Below are 17,334 nucleotides of genomic sequence, written 5' to 3'. Positions count from 1 at the left end.
ATCGAAATATCACATTTTAAAGTCAAAAACATTTTTTTTTTCAAAAATATACCTATCCAAAAGAAAAGCAAGAAAAAAACATGAAAGATAGTAATTTTGTTTTTTGCCCCATAACTTTTTTCCACGGGGATATAGGTATAGGCATTGCTTCACAGAAAAAAAACTTCCATCCGTCCTCTTTAAAATGGCGTTTGGTAGAAGTCCCTGTGATTTACAATTTCCAAAATATGATTTTTCAAATTTTGCCACTCGCATCGATTTTGGGATATTTTCCTTGGTACTTCGCAAACATTGTTCTGTAACTTTTTTCTACGCCTTTCTAGGTATACGCAATGGTACATTTAGTAGAAAGAGAAGTCAATTACCTTTAAAGTGTTCTATCGTAGAAGGCCGTATGGCTATATTTAAGCAAGGTATGGTTTTTCAAAACTGTACACTTTTTAATGATTTTTGAAATATTTTACGATTATTTTTAAATTTCTCATTATAACTTTTTTTATTGTATATTTAGGTATATATACATTGTCTAATAAAAAAGAAAGTTCATTTTCTTTACTTTAAAATGGTGTACTGTAAAAAATTCTAGGGCTATTTTTAAACAAGATGTGTTTTTTCAAAATGTGACATATACACATGCAATAGGTCCCACTAAGTTGGAACCATATGGAAAACTGTTTTAGTATTAATTTTATGAAAAAAAGTTATTCTTTATAAAATGCTCTGCTTAGTCCGAGACCTAAAATGCAATCATCAGATTTGATATAAAATTTTATCAAAAGTGTACGAGGTAGGTATGTTAAAAATATGAATTTTGCTCAGGAGTAAAGTACCTTTATATTTCATAATATCGAAAAGTGTTATTAAGAAAAATTATTTGGAATTAAAAATTATGTTATAATTTACAATTATATTCTTGTAATTGAAAAAAAAATAAATTTTTTTTTTCAATTACGGATACTCTTGGATATCCTAAGGAAATCTTCTTTAAAAATATTCCTAGATTTTTTTGGAATACACCATTTTAAAGTAAAGAAAATAGGTTGTTTTCTGTTATACAATTTATATACCTAAATATACAAGAAAAAAAGTCATAATGAGAAATTTAAAAAATATCAAAAATCATTAAAAGTATAAAATTTTGAAAAAGCAAAACTTGCTTCAAAAGAGTCAAGCAACCTTATACAGTAGACAATTTTAAAGGTAATTGACTCCTCTTTCTACTAAATGTACCATTGTATATACTGAGAAATGCGTAAAAAAAGTTACAGAACAATGTTTGCGAAATAATGGGGAAAATGGCCCAAAAATACTGTGAGCGGCGAAATTTGAAAAATCCTATTTCGGAAAATATATATCCTAGAAACTTCTACCAAACGTCGTTTTGAAGAGAAAGAATGTAAGTTATTTTTTGCTGAAGCAATGTCTATACCTATATCCCCGTGGAAAAAAAGTTATATGGCAAAAAACAAAATTGCTTTCTTTCGTATTGTTTTTTGCTTTTTTTTTGAATATATTTTTGTATTCTTTTTCTCATGATCATCTTTCAGTGCGTCACAGATTTTAGATTTCTTTCTAACGCATTAAATTGTATGTGACAGAAAAAAAGGCACGTCCGTGATTACAGACATTTACAACATTTATTCTAGTTATTCTAGTTGTCGATAGATGGCGCCATAATAAAAAAATATTTTTTTTTAATTAGATAATAATATTACAAATATAATCTGTATAATTTATAAGACTATACAGATCAAAGAAAATACCATTTTATAAATGCAAGAAACACATTTGATTTGTTTTTATTCCAAATTGAAAATAAAATGTGACAACTGTCAGATTTAACTAAAATGTCATGTTAGAATAAATGTCATAAATGTGTATTATCACGGACTTACCCTTTTTCCTATCATTTGTTACGTACTGAAAAATGCTCATGAAAAGGACAATACATAAAAATATTTTTGACTTTAAAATGTAATAAAATTAACATGAAGTAAAACTCCCTAGTGTAGTTGGTATATTTAATAAAAATTCTAAAAATTTTTTAAAAATCCAAACGGATTACGTTCAAAACGTTTTCGGACTTATCAGTCCATCATCAGTGAACTCTCTGTCCTTGCTAAATAGCCACAATGCCAAACACTGGTCAAGATGTATGTTCTAACTACATGGTGAAATTTGTTAAATAATTTGGCTTACATTGGATGCCAACGGATTAGTACTAGGTACATGATGCTCTACTCCATTAATTAAGAGATTTTTTTATTATGAATAGCTTTAAAAAAAATCTCTTAATTAATGGAGTAGAGCATCATGTACCTAGTACTAATCCGTTGGCATCCAATATAAGCCAAATTATTTAACAAATTTCACCATGTAGTTAGAACATACATCTTGACCAGTGTTTGGCATTGTGGCTATTTAGCAAGGACAGAGAGTTCACTGATGATGGACTGATAAGTCCGACAACGTTTTGAACGTAATCCGTTTGGATTTTTAAAATTTTTTTAGAATTTTTATTAAATATACCAACTACACGTGGGAGTTTTACTTCATGTTAATTTTATTTAACTAGATGGTATACAGCCAACCTTCGGGTATTATCCCGTTTTATTATTATTTTTTTTTAATGTAATATTTCGATAGTAAATTTAACCTGGAACAATTTTTCTGTAGGCATCTTTTACCCAAAAATTCACCCTGTGCCTAGGGACTAATTCACCCTTTCTCAAAAACGCACCAATTTAAATGGTAGCACTCCGCGGTTTTTTCAAATTTAGAGGTCCTTTGACTATATGAGACAATAAAATCCCTTTAACGTTGTAGTTCCTTTTAGCTCTCTTATTTTGAACATAATCAATAGCCTATATGTATTCTTAAACAATCTATTCACGGTTTTTTCCTCTGAAAAATGGCTTTGGTAGAGCCAATTAGTCAGACTTGTTCTTGATTGATTGCACATTCGTAGTCAGAAATTTCTTATTATTCTTGTTCTCATGATCATTTTTCAGTGCGTCATTAATTATGACGTCATATACTGTATTGGGTGTGTCGAGACTTATTTCATGTAATTATTGACGAATCTGACAGATGCCAGAATCGTACTTTAGATGAATAAAGCTTGTGGAATTAAACTAATTAGTAATTTAGTAGATTTGATTTTTACACAATATGTTAACATGTAGGTATTTTTTATAAAGGGGAATAAAATAAAAAAGTAAACAATATTGTCAATTAAATTTATAAATATGGAAACATTAAAAAATGACACAAAACTATCCATAAACTGTGTTTTTATCTTCTTCTCTAGGTGCTGTCTCCTCTTAAAAAGTTGGTAATCATCAGAGCGATCTTTATTTCTGAAACCGCGGCTCTAAATAATTCATTGTTATTACATCCAAACCAGTTCCTAACGTTCTTCAGCCATGAGTTACGTCTCCTTACTATGGATATTTTTCTTGCATAATGACCTGGAGTATAAACTAACTTCTAACGAATTAAATTCTAAACCAAAATACAAAACTAACTTTTAACGAACTAAATTCTAAACCAAAACACAAAATAATGTACAAAAAAGTTGTGAAGCACAAGGGAAGTCATCATTTTCAGTGCGTCATTAATTATGACGTCATATACTGTATTGGGTGTGTCGAGACTTATTTCATGTAATTATTGACGAATCTGACAGATGCCAGAATCGTACTTTAGATGAATAAAGCTTGTGGAATTAAACTAATTAGTAATTTAGTAGATTTGATTTTTACACAATATGTTAACATGTAGGTATTTTTTATAAAGGGGAATAAAATAAAAAAGTAAACAATATTGTCAATTAAATTTATAAATATGGAAACATTAAAAAATGACACAAAACTATCCATAAACTGTGTTTTTATCTTCTTCTCTAGGTGCTGTCTCCTCTTAAAAAGTTGGTAATCATCAGAGCGATCTTTATTTCTGAAACCGCGGCTCTAAATAATTCATTGTTATTACATCCAAACCAGTTCCTAAGGTTCTTCAGTCATGAGTTACGTCTCCTTACTATGGATATTTTTCTTGCATAATGACCTGGAGTATAAACTAATTTCTAACGAATTAAATTCTAAACCAAAATACAAAACTAACTTTTAACGAACTAAATTCTAAACCAAAACACAAAATAATGTACAAAAAAGTTGTGAAGCACAAGGGAAGTCATCATTTTCAGTGCGTCATTAATTATGACGTCATATACTGTATTGGGTGTGTGGGTGTGTCGAGACTTATTTCATGTAATTATTGACGAATCTGACAGATGCCAGAATCGTACTTTAGATGAATAAAGCTTGTGGAATTAAACTAATTAGTAATTTAGTAGATTTGATTTTTACACAATATGTTAACATGTAGGTATTTTTATAAAGGGGAATAAAATTAAAAAGTAAACAATATTGTCAATTAAATTTATAAATATGGAAACATTAAAAAATGACACAAAACTATCCATAAACTGTGTTTTTATCTTCTTCTCTAGGTGCTGTCTCCTCTTAAAAAGTTGGTAATCATCAGAGCGATCTTTATTTCTGAAACCGCGGCTCTAAATAATTCATTGTTATTACATCCAAACCAGTTCCTAAGGTTCTTCAGTCATGAGTTACGTCTCCTTACTATGGATATTTTTCTTGCATAATGACCTGGAGTATAAACTAATTTCTAACGAATTAAATTCTAAACCAAAATACAAAACTAACTTTTAACGAACTAAATTCTAAACCAAAACACAAAATAATGTACAAAAAGTTGTGAAGCACAAAGTCATCATTTTCAGTGCGTCATTAATTATGACGTCATATACTGTATTGGGTGTGTGGGTGTGTCGAGACTTATTTCATGTAATTATTGACGAATCTGACAGATGCCAGAATCGTACTTTAGATGAATAAAGCTTGTGGAATTAAACTAATTAGTAATTTAGTAGATTTGATTTTTACACAATATGTTAACATGTAGGTATTTTTATAAAGGGGAATAAAATTAAAAAGTAAACAATATTGTCAATTAAATTTATAAATATGGAAACATTAAAAAATGACACAAAACTATCCATAAACTGTGTTTTTATCTTCTTCTCTAGGTGCTGTCTCCTCTTAAAAAGTTGATAATCATCAGAGCGATCTTTATTTCTGAAACCGCGGCTCTAAATAATTCATTGTTATTACATCCAAACCAGTTCCTAAGGTTCTTCAGCCATGAGTTACGTCTCCTTACTATGGATATTTTTCTTGCATAATGACCTGGAGTATAAACTAACTTCTAACGAATTAAATTCTAAACCAAAATACAAAACTAACTTTTAACGAACTAAATTCTAAACCAAAACACAAAATAATGTACAAAAAAGTTGTGAAGCACAAGTCGAATTCGAAATTTCAAAATGACAGGTACACAAAATACTGACCTGAATAATAACCGTCACTTGACTCTTTGACACTTCTAAAAAATGGCCAAAATGGACGAAGTTTTCGTCAAATGTTCGTAATACGTGTATTTGATTTGCTAGAAAAAACGCGCATTCTAAATATCAACGAATCAAACGTAGGTTAGGAATAGACATCTTATGTATATAACCATTGTAATGCTGCATTATTTTTGTGTTTAATCACGGAGCTACCGCTTTTTCCGTCTCATCAAACTTAATGCATTAGAGAGAAATCGAAAAACTGTGACGCACTGAAAAATGATCATGAGAACAAGAATATCAGAATGTTTAGTAGGTACTATAGTACACTGATGTGCAAAATTAACTAGAAACTCAGATTTTTTGTTTTCTTATGTTTCGATCAAAACTTGTTTAATTTGTTTGAATTTTATTTTATGTCTTATTAGCGATGTTTTTCTTGTTTGAACCCGTTTAGATATTTTGTGCGAACAATACTTGTACACTAGGGTGGAGCGCAAATTTATTTTTTCGAATTTCATTTTCGCGGTGTGCGGAATTGATGCGTCTTTCATTTTCGAATGAAAAACTTAGATGACATTTTTTCGTATTTTCGAAATAGATATCCTTTCGGTACTTAAATTCTTCGTGAGTGGAGGTTCTGTCTTGTGTTTTCCAATCTATCATATCGATGTAATCATCAGCATCCATATTTAAAGTAGGTACTTGGAAAATATGTAAGGCTTCTATGTAGGATGTCTCTCTGATCTTCAATATTCTGCGGAGTGTAACTTCTCTGATGTACTGTCTGTTGTCAGCTAACATTCCTAGTAGTAGATTCTCTGAATGTCCAAAGAATGCATTTCTCTGTATGACTGGGACAATAACATTTTTCAAGTGGTTTGGCAAATAGCGCGACAGTTTTATCGTATTATATAAACAAGAATAAAAAACCGCTAAACGCCGTAAAAATGAGTGGCGCATAAACTACAAAAGATCTGATATGAATGTTACGTGGCGCGAAAATGGATTTTCATTTGATGCAAAACAAAATTCTAGTTTTATTTTAAAAGATTTTTCCATAATATTTGCTAAATTTGAAGTAAACGCGCCACAAAAGATTAATTTTGATACAGTTTGAATTTTGAAACTCTTTTGTGGCGCGTTTACTTCAAATTTAGCAAATATTATGGAAAAATCTTTTAAAATAAAACTAGAATTTTGTTTTGCATCAAATGAAAATCCATTTTCGCGCCACGTAACATTCATATCAGATCTTTTGTAGTTTATGCGCCACTCATTTTTACGGCGTTTAGCGGTTTTTTATTCTTATATCAGGAGTTTTTCAAAGTTATTTATAAATTAAATGTATGAAGTTGAATGCAATGTTCCTCTATTACACGTCAAGCTTTATAAATGGTCACCTTTGTTGCATTATCTCCCAAATCATCTAGTGTCCATCGAATGTACACTAGATTTTTTTCTATTCGAAATAGATTGAAAAAAAATATATTGAGATGGCCGGTAAATGAAGTCGGATTGCCCGTTGCCAGATCAAATTTAGCGTCGTAACCACTACAACTCATAAACCATTTGGGGAATAATCGTTAATTGGATTATACTTTTGTATCTTAATAACTTCTCTAAACGGCTTAACCGATTTTGATCAGTAAACATGAGTTTGAAACGTATTGACCAGTAGTATCTGATGGATCTAAGGTCAAGTATGATAACTGAAGCTATTAGGTACAGGAATTATTTAGCTTTCGAAACCGTTTTTCCCACAGAAAATAGATTTTATCATATTTATGAAGCCTATAACCTAAAAATTTGAATTTTCCCGGATATGAGGTATACATCGTTAGATTCGTCTTGAGTCCTTATACAAACGCTAAGTTATTGGCACAATTCGTACGTTGAAATGTTGAGTAATTGTCGAAAAACCAAAATTTTCAAAGTTTAGTTTTTCAGTTTTTCGGCTATACTGAGCCGTGTGTATGTCTGATCCTGACGGCTTGGACACCATTTGAAAGCTTAAGTCAACACTATTGATTTGATATATTTGCGGTTCTCATGCCTCTTCTTGATCCGAATATATGTATATACCCCCAAAAAATATGCCGTTTTGTACCTACAAAGTCCTATAGCTGGCTTATGGGTGGTCAAAAGTCACAAACTACACCGGTTCTAAATCGGCCCTGACCCCCTCTTTAAATACAGAGAAAAAATATCAAATCGGTTTAACTTTCAAACACACATACATACATATCCACAAACATTTTCCCTTTTTTAAATAAAAATTGAGTCACATTTCTAAGCTCTATAACTTTTGAATGGTATAACCGATTTTCAAAATTAGACATGCGTTGGAAAGGTTCATCATCACCAGGTGGAATCAGTTCTATTAGAAACCGCAAAGGTTGGACTTAAATTTTCGAAATTTTTGGGAGTTTTTGGGACCAGAACGAAAAACAGACCCTAAATAGGAAGGGCCGTAAAATCGACACCCTTGGACCAAAATGGACATTCATATAAAACTAACAGCTTCGATAACTAATAAATCGAAAACTATTAATTTTATCAAAAAAATGTATAATGAACATTTTTTGTTTATAATTAATATTTTTACCAGTATTTGCGGTCAAAATATAAAAAAAAAATTTCCACCCTCGAGATGAGGTGGCAACTACCCCCTTGGTAAAAGCGTCTTTCGGCATCATATAGATTTTGATCCTTGGACTATCCACTACTTATTGTCAAATTTTTAAACAAATCTATCCATTCTGTATAAATTGCGAAGTGAAAAATTTCAGTTCCTGGACTAATTATACCTTTGGAGCTCTATAATTTCTGAACGGCTTACCTGATGTTGATCACTAAACATGAATTCGAAACGTATTGACAAGTAGTATCTGATGCATCCAAGATCGAGTATGATAACTGAACGTATTACAGGAATTATTTATTGAGCTTGAAAAACCGTTTTTCCATAAGAAATAGATTTGATCATACTTATGAACCCTATAACTTAAAAATTCGAATTTTCCCAGATATAAGGTATACACCGTTAGACGCGTCCTGAGTCCTTCTACAAACGCTCAGTTATTGGCGCAATTCGTAGGTTGAAATTTTGAGTAATTGTCCAAAAACCAAAATTTTCAAAGTTTAATTTTTCAGTTTTTTGGCTATGGTGAGCAGTGCGTATGTCTCAGCTTGATCGCTTAAGGGCCATTTGAAAGCTTAACTCAACTCTATTAATTTGGTGTATTTGCGGTTGTCCTGTCTTTTCTTGAACCTAAGATATATACGCCCAAAAAATATGCTATTTTGTATCTACTTAGTCCTCTAGCTAACTTACGGGTAGTCAGAAGTCAAAAATTAGACCGGTTCTGAATCGGCCCTCACACCCTCTTGAAACACAGAAAAAAAAATTCAGATCGGTTTAACTTTTCCACATACATACATACAAACATACATATCCACAAACATTTTCCATTTTTTAAATAAAAATTGAGTCATATTTCTGAGCTCGATAACTTTTGGATGGTACAACCGATTTTCAAAATTAAACATGCGTTGGAAATGATCTATGCTATCAGAAGCCGCAAAGGTCGGGCTTAAATTTTTGAAATTTTTGGGAGTTTTGGGGACGAGAACGAAAAACAGGCTTTAAATGGGAAGGGCCGTAAATTCCACACCCTTGGACCAAAATGGAGAAGTAACATATGGATGGACGAGTCTTTTCGTAAACTTTAAGATGGGATGTGGCCCAATTTTCCATTCAGTCAGGTTTAGAAAATCGAAAATTTCGTGTATATATAGTGTCGTTTGTAGGGGTGTTGTGCGCCACTGGTGAGAACTGCCGTTCTCTGTGGATTTTTGGCACCAAAAATACAAATTGACCTAGTCTTGATCCTGAACCACATAGGAGCATAGACCGTTAACATAAATGTGCTTAGTATACTTAGGTTTTCTGACGGAGTTTGGCTTGAGACATATAATCTCAATATCCGATTAACCATTGTCAACCATCTAGGGTGAACTAGTTTACCAGGATTTTTTTTCACAAAATTTTCATCACAATGTCCACTATTGATATACTGACATATTTGTAGTAGATATAGTTAATCGGTGCTTAATTCCTGTGTCGATTTGGTAATATCGGGCAACGTACATTTAATTGCATCAAACGGAACAATGGGTGATACTTCACAGTTAGTAACTGCCTTGCCAATGGGACCTGTGAAACCTTTTGGTCCACTTCTGGTGCCATCTAGATGTTGAGAAAGATGATGCAATGCCAGTTCATTGGCGTTTAGTTGGCATATAAACCATTGGAGTGGAGGTAGAAACTTGATTTCCAATAAACGAATACCGCCACCTTTGTTTCCTTAGTTAACGACAGTCCCATCACAACCAACAGCCATTATTTGATTTACATCGATAGAGTTCGAGGGAAAAAATGTCAGATTAGAGTTACAAAGTAGTCCTAGCTTTAGAACGAGCTCGTCGAACTCTATTTCTTTCTATAACCCGTGATGAATCGTTTTCAGTAATGAGACCAATGTCGTGGAAAGCTGCAGCAATTATTGCTACTCCAGCACGATCTGAAACCCCATAACGATCTAATGTTCTGGCAACAACCGGAAATGTGACATCAGTCATTGTGAGTGAAGAAGTGGAAATAATCGATTGCGATTGGAAGTTCTCAATTTCACCGCTTTTGTTTAATGTATCTGGCTGTTGAACATTCGGTTGTATCTTTGAAGTTGTAGGTAATAGAAGTACTAGGAATGGATTTCACCCATATTTGCAAGACTATTTGTTCTTCACGTTACTCTTGTTGGTGTAATCTATGTAAATCCATCTCAATTTTTTTGGTCGCTTTACGATCTAAACTAATAATCATTATTTTATGGTCAGTTCGTTGGCCGATTAAGAAATTTCGTTCTGGTATTGGAATCTTTCGGTTTCTAGGACAGTTGCAATCTCTGAACTCTAAACATTTAAACATTTGCAAGTTGCAGTTGCAATATCAAACAATTTCTTGCGATCCTCACCAAACTTTAATAGCTTCTTTTTGTAACCGTCTTCGTCCTTCCTGTCTTCATAAGGTTTCAATAATGTTATATACTTATCGTGGAAAACTATAATAATTCTAGCTAATATTGTTTTGTGTTCTACTTACTTATAATTGAAATTGAGTGGGAGAGTGAAGGTCGATTTCTGTGACAGGTTATAACTCTTTGGTTGCAGCGTTAGGTCGAGGGTTGGCGCGAAATTCAAAATAGATCAATTTAAATAGCGCTGGGGCAGTTATTCTGATAAAAATAGAAATAAGTGTTATTGTAGTTTTCAATTCATATCCTAGAAGCGAATTGATACCGCACTCCGCGTAGATAAAAATGCAAAAAAAATTTTTTTTTTCAAATTTCAAAATTTGAATCACGTTGGGGCAGATGTTAGAGTCACAATATAAAAAAATGACAATTAACTTTTCCAATCCTTTCCCACAGTAGCGTCGATTCCGCACCCCGCGTTTGTAAAAATTGTTATTTCAGTTTTCTCCATATAACAGCGCTCCACCCTATTGTACACAAACGTTTTGTTATTAATGTGAAATAGTGGCTTAAATGAAACAGCATTATAAGTTTACTGTGGTATTGTACGTGTTAAGTTCGGCTGTAGGTTTTTTTGTTGTCTTCTGCTTAAAACTTGCACTAAAAAAATATGATACCAGAAGAAGTAGCTCCAGCTGTTGCTTTACAGGATGATGGGCGGAGCGTTCTTCTTCTTTAAGTCATGATCATCATCATCAGTAGCTCGACAAGCCTTTTTGGGTCCTGGCTTGTTCTAGGATTTTCCGCCATTCTGTTCTGTTCCTTGCTTTGTTCTTCCAGTGGGTAATCTCAAGTGTTTTCAGATCTTGTTCCACTTGTTCCATGTATCTAAGTTTGGGTCTTCCTTTTGACCTTCTCCCTACTGGTGTTTGCTTCATTATGTGTTTTGGTGTTTCGGTCTCCAACATTCGTTCAACATGGCCCATCCAGCGCAGACGTCCGATCTTTATGGATGTTATGACGTCGGGTTCGTTGTATGCTGCGTATAGTTCAAAATTATATCTTCTGCGCCATACGTCATTTTCTTTCACCCCCTTATATATGTATGTGTCTAAGGATTTTTCGTTCAAACGTACCTAATAAGTTCTCATCGCTTTTCGTCAGTGTCCATGTCTCTGATCCATATACAGGGTGTTTCATTGGGAAACGGAAATACTTTAATGATGAATAGAGGTCACCAAGGCGGTTCTAGGTATACTAAATTTTTTTGCCCTACCGACTTTATATCCGAGTTACAGGGTGTTTTATCGATTTTGCTCATTTCTTTCCTAAGCCATAACTTTAGAACCACCCTGTATATTTTTTTAATATTTGGTACACATATCTCTCATATAAAACCCAAACGACCGACATACTAACCACAATAAAAATCCAGGTCCGTATTAACAAAAAATTATAAAATTATTGTGACCTTAAATCAACACCCTGTATATTGAAATTTTAAAAATCTGTTTGCATATTTGAAAAGAGCACAAAAAAACTAAGTCTAATAGTTCGCTTCGATGTTTCGGCCAGACAATTTTTTGGTTTTAATTTTGAAATTATATTGAATTTTTTTAAGAACTCCACATTTAAAAGCAGGTATTATTAACTTTTAATTATAAATTATTAAATTTATTGAATAAATACTCATTTTAAAATGAATCAATATTTATTTACCACATTGGAAAGACCCAATTATTAATCACAAGGAAAATCCAGGTCCGGATTAACAAAAAAACATAAAGTAATTTTGACCTTGAAACAACACCCTGTATATTGACATTTTCAAAAATTGTTTGCATATTTGAAAGGACCACAAAAATCAGAGTTTATAGATTCACTTTGATTTTTTGTGCAACAATTTATTAACTTTAATTTTGAAATTAAATATATTCAAATTTTCAAGAACCCTGAAATTAATAAGCAGGTTTTTAAAGCACTTTTATTAATAAATCATTCAAGTTAATGAATAAATACTAATTTTAAAAATAATCAGTTATTATTTACAGCACTAGAAGGACTTACTTACTAATCACAAGAAAAATCCAGGCCCGTATTAACAACAAAATACAAAGTAATTCTGACTTTGAAAAAACACCCTGTATATTGAAATTTTTAAAATACGTTTGCACACCTGAAGAGAGCACGAAAAACTAAGTTTAATGTCCCGCTTTAATTTTTTGGCAGACAATTTAATGACATTACTTTTGAAATTATATCGAAATTTTTATTATGAGTTCCCAGAGTTCTTAAAAATTTCGACATAATTTCAAAATTAAATTCATTAAATTGTCTGGCCAAAAATTGAAGCTAACGATTAAACTTAGTTTTTTGTGCTCTTTTCATACCTATGTGCAAACGGATTTTGAAAATTTCAATATACAGGGTGTTGTTTCATGGTTACAGTTACTTTATATTGTTTTGTTAATCCGGACCTGGATTTTTGTTGTGATTTGTAAGTGGGTCATTCGAATGTCGTAAATACTTATTGATTATTTTTAAAATGGGTATTTATTTAATAACTTTGAATAATTTATTGTTAAAAGTGCTTTAAAAATCTGCTCTTTAATTTCAGTGTTCTTAAAATTATCAATATATTTAATTTCAAAATTAAAGTCATTACATTTCCTTCACGAAAAATTAAAGCAAACCGATAAACTCAGATTTTTGTGCTCTTTTCAAATGTGCAAACAAATTTTGAAAATTTCAATATACAGGGTGTTGTTTCAAGATCACAATTACTTTTTTTTTGTTAATCCGGACCTGGATTTTTCTTATGATTAATAATTGGGTCGTTCCAATGTGGTAAATAAGTATTGATTAATTTTAAAATAAGTATTTATTCAATAGCTTTAATAATTTATAATTAAAAGTTAATAATAGCTTCTTTTTAATGTCAGAGTTCTTAAAAAATTCAATATAATTTTAAAATTAACGTCATAAAATTGTCTGGCCGAAAAATTGAAGCGAACAATTAGACTTAGTTTTTTGTGCTCTTTTCAAATATGCAAACAGATTTTCAGAATTTCAATATACAGGGTGTTGTTTTAAGGTCACAATTACTTTATAATTTTTTGTTAATCCGGACCTGGCTTTTTCTTGTGATTAGTTTGTCGGTCGTTTGGGTTTTGGATGAGACCCATGTGTACCAAATATCAAAAAAATATACAGGGTGGTTCTAAAGTTATGGCTTAGGAAAGAAATTGGCAAAATCGATAAAACACCCTGTAACTCGGTTATAAAAGTCGGTAGGGCAAAAAATGTAGTATACCTAGAACCGCCTCGGTGACCTCTATTTACAATTAAAGTATTTCCGTTTCCCAATGAAACACCCTGTATAAGGACCGGTTTTATCAGGGTTTTGTATATTTTGCATTTGGTTTTTCTTGTGATGTTGTTAGATCTTAGATGTTTGATGAGTCCATTATATGTTTTATTAGCAATATGTATTCTTCTCTTAACTTCTTCGCTGACATTGTTATCTGCGGTAACTAGTGAACCTAGATATGTAAAAAATTTTACGCTTTCGATGTTATAGTCTCCTATTGTCAGATTCTGCAGGTTTCTTTGGCCTGTCGATTTGCTGGCCTTCATGTATTTGGTTTTCATTTCATTAATAATTAGGCCACTGTTTTGTGCCGCTCTTTCTATAGCATTAAATGCTTCTATCATTTCTCTTTTGTTTCTAGCTATGATATCAACATCATCTGCAAATGCCAATATTTGTACACTTTTTGTTATTATTGTTCCTCTGGTGTTGACTTTTGACTCTCTAATTATTTTCTCTAATGTGATGTTGAATAGAATACAGGATAGGGCATCTCCCTGTCGTAGGCCCGTTCTAACATGGATTGTATCTGTTAGTGCGTTTTGAATTCGAACCCTGCTTTGTACTTTAAGTGTTTCTTTTACTATATAAATGAGATGCGTTGGAATATTAAACTCTTTCAGGGCATTGATCAGAAATTCTCGATCGATACTATCATAGGCACTCTTAAAGTCAATGAAGAGATGATGTGTTTCTATATTCAATTCACTAGTCTTTTCCAAGATTTTTCTCAAAACGAAGATCTGATCTATTGTGGACTTCTGCCTGCAAAACCACATTGATATCCCCAACTATTTGTTCCGCATATGGTCTCAATCGCTCATACACAATATTTGACAGTATTTTATATGCCACAGTCAGTAGCGTTATTGCCCGGTAGTTGCTACATTGAAGCTGATCTCCATTTTTATGTAGTGGAATGATTACTCCGGTATTCCAGTCTTGTGGCAGTTGTTTATTATTCCATATGTTCACTATAAGTTCGTGTATCGCATTCAATAGGGAGTCTCCGCCTTCTTTTATTAATTCTGCGCTAATGTTGTCCAATCCAGGTGACTTGTTGTTTTCAATCTGGTAACTGCTTCTTGCATTTCAGCTACTGAAGGGGGGTTGTTTCTCTGGTATCCGTTTGATCCAGTATAATTTCATCGTATAGTGGATCTCCGTTTTGTTCAAACTTCTCTTTGAAGAATTCAGTCCATCTTTGCAGTATTTCACTCTGTTGTTAGTATATCTCCTTCTTTGTCTCTGCACATCATTGTTCTTGGTTTAAATTCTTTTCTGCTTTTGTCACGTTTTTGGTAGAATTTTCTGGTTTCTGTTGGTTTATTTAATTCTTCAATTTCTTGGAGTTCTTTTTCTATATGTTCTCTTTTCTTTTTGCGGTGTATTTTCTTCTCTTCCCTCCTTAGCATTCTATATTCCTCCTCTGCCTGTCTTGTTCTATGTCGTTGTTGTAGTCGTTGATATGCATTATTTTTTCTCTCTGTTATGTTACGACACTCTTCATCGAACCACTTCCCTTCAGTTGGTTTGACCTTTTTTTTGTAGACCCAAGGTCTCTTTGGCAGCGTCTTGTATGATGTTTTTATACGCTTCACATTCTCTGTTTATATTCTCGTGCTTTTGTCTGTTTTCTAGCCTTCCTTTTATATATTCTTTGTATTTGGCGCTTTTGCTGTTGTTGCTAAGTTTTTTATTTCATATTTTTCAATTTTGGATCCTTTTTCTTTTTTAATGTTTGAGATTCTGGCTCTTATTCTACTTTCCACTAGGTAGTGATCTGAGTCTGCATTTGCCCCTCGTCTGCTGCATACGTTTATTACGTCTGAGTGATGTCTAGAGTCAATAATAACATGATCGATCATGTTTACTGTAACCCCATCTGGAGATATCCACGTTCCCTTATGAATATTTTTTCGCTGGAAGCATGTGCTGGCAATGACCATGTTAAGGGAAGTTGCTAGATTTATTAGTCTGATGCCATTGTCATTGGATACTTCATGGAGGCTGTGCTTACCTATCGTTGGTAGGTATTGTGGCTCTTTTCCTATTTTTGCGTTGAGATCACCATAAATAATTTTGATGTCATTCTTTGGGCATGAATGGTATGCAACTTCTAGGTCTTCATAGAATTTTTCTTTGACATCGTCTTCTTTTTCCTCTGTAGGGGCATGCACATTTAAAATGCTATAGGTAAAAAAAGTTCCCCTTAGTCCCAGGATACACATTCTAGGGTTCATAGCACGAAAATTTCTTACGAGGTGTTTAACCTTTTTATTTACAATAAAGCCAGTACCTAGTGCGTGGTCTTTAGAGTTGCAACTATAGAATATAATGCGGTGTCTTTTGTCGATGGTGCCAATCCCGGTCCATCTCATTTCCTGCAGAGCTGTTGTATCTATGTTATATCTATTCAGTTCACCGAGCAGATTTTGGAAACCCCCTTTTCGGAGGGCCATTTCTCCCTTCCTCGTCGGACCTGACCCTACTTTCCACTGGGGTTGGTTACCCAATCTCCGGAAGGGTTGCTCAGGTTTACCAGGGTCCACCCGTGTGATTAAGTCACACTTGTTGGAGGTGAGGATAAGAATTGAGTAGGAGTGGCTAGAGATGTTATCAGCAAGCGACACCTTGTATTGCGCATCACTACTCCTTTGAATCCCTATTCTTCTTTAAGTGTCGTCTCCTAATCGGAGGTTGGATAATAGATCATCACTACCTTTACTCTATCTATCATTGCTCTGAAGAGTTCTATAGAACTGCATTTAACCAGTCCCTTAATTTCTTCAACCATGACACTCTCCTGCTTCCTATACTCCTTCCGCCTCTTATCTTTCCCTGTACTATCAGTCTTAACATTTCATATCGCTGTCCCCTCATTACGTGTCCCAGATATTGTAACTTTTTTATTTTTGTTGTGTTTATTATTTCGCATTCTTTGCCCATTTCTCGCAATACTTCCGTGTTCGTTTTCTTCTATATCCATGCTATTCTAAGCATCCTTCTGTAACACCACATTTCAATTGACTGTAGTTTATTTATGTGTTCTTGCCTTCAAGTTCATATTGCTATATCGAGAACACGTAGCATCTCAAAGCTCTTTTCTCTCAGTTCTAGAGATCCAAAATTTCACGCTTCAAAAACTCAATAATAACTTGAAGTACAAATTTAAAATCTTCTGTGATTTAAAATAGTTCAAACGACCCGTGACGTTACATAGTTCTACTATTACTATATGGTTATGTTTGGTTATATTTATACTAAATTGTAAATGATAATTTACAATGTACAAACTTTGGAAATCATAATTTGGGATTTACAATGTATATACATTGTAAATTATGATTCGGGAGTGCTCCTAGTAGCATTTAACGTGTCTTGGTTTGTTTATTTCTACTGCATCTTGATTGTAAATTTAGTATAGGTATATTCTTCTTCTTTAGTTTATTGGCCTCCGCCTACTTGGGTATTTGACCAGCTCATCG

At 32.9% G+C, this 17,334-nt stretch overlaps 1 protein-coding gene across 3 annotated transcripts in view; it reads left to right on the top strand.

Annotated features, from left to right (window-relative positions):
- Nucleotides 1–17,334, top strand: part of LOC126883266 (putative ATP-dependent RNA helicase TDRD12) — a 176,857-nt gene that overhangs the window by 45,587 nt on the left and 113,936 nt on the right. The gene's annotated exons all lie outside the window — the stretch shown is intronic.

Source organism: Diabrotica virgifera, chromosome 1 (genome assembly GCF_917563875.1).
Source record: "Diabrotica virgifera virgifera chromosome 1, PGI_DIABVI_V3a".
Lineage (NCBI taxonomy): Eukaryota > Metazoa > Arthropoda > Insecta > Coleoptera > Chrysomelidae > Diabrotica > Diabrotica virgifera.
Note: the sequence above shows the minus strand (reverse complement) of the source record. Positions and strands in the feature narration are given on the sequence as shown.